The sequence below is a fragment of the Erinaceus europaeus genome, chromosome 12 (assembly GCF_950295315.1).
Source record: "Erinaceus europaeus chromosome 12, mEriEur2.1, whole genome shotgun sequence".
Taxonomy (NCBI): domain Eukaryota; kingdom Metazoa; phylum Chordata; class Mammalia; order Eulipotyphla; family Erinaceidae; genus Erinaceus; species Erinaceus europaeus.
In genome coordinates this window covers 94,253,902-94,254,604 of record NC_080173.1, presented here as the reverse complement: position 1 = coordinate 94,254,604, position 703 = coordinate 94,253,902, and positions in this window count along the sequence as shown.

The following is a 703-nucleotide window of genomic DNA, read 5'->3' as shown; positions in this document are numbered from 1 at the left end:
AGACAGAAACTGAAAGAGGAGGGGGAGCTAGAGAGAGGAAGAGAGAAGGATAGAAACCTGCAGACCCACTTCACCACTCGTGAGGTGACCTCCCTGCAGGTGGGGAACCAAGGACTCGAACCCGGATCCTTGTGCTTTGTACTATGTTAACTGGGTGCACCACCGCTGCCCCCCCCACCTCCATCGACATCTCCTTTTAAAAATTTTTAAAAAATATTTATTTATTTCCTTTTTGTTGCCTTTGTTTTTGTTATAGTTATTATTGTTGTTGTTATTGATGTCGTCGTTGTTGGATAGGACAGAGAGAAATGGAGAGAGGGAGGGGAAGACAGAGAGGGGGAGAGAAAGACAGACACCTGCAGACCTGCTTCACCGCCTATGAAGCGACTCCCCTGCAAGTGGGGAGCTGGAGGCTCGAACCGGGACACTTATGCCTGTCCTTCCGCTTTGCGCCAACTGCACTTAACCAGCTGTACCTCTCCTCTTTTAAGTTCTCTCTGTCCTATCAAGTAAAATAACAAACATTTAAAAAGAAAGTTTTAAAAATCTTAACTATTTTTTAAAATTTAGGATGACGAGGGAGACAGTATAATGTTTATGCAAAAAGACTCATACTGGAGACTCTGAAGTCCCAGGATCAATCCTCTGAAACACCATAAATCAGAGCTGAGCAGTGCTCTGGTAAAAAAATAAACACGGGAAT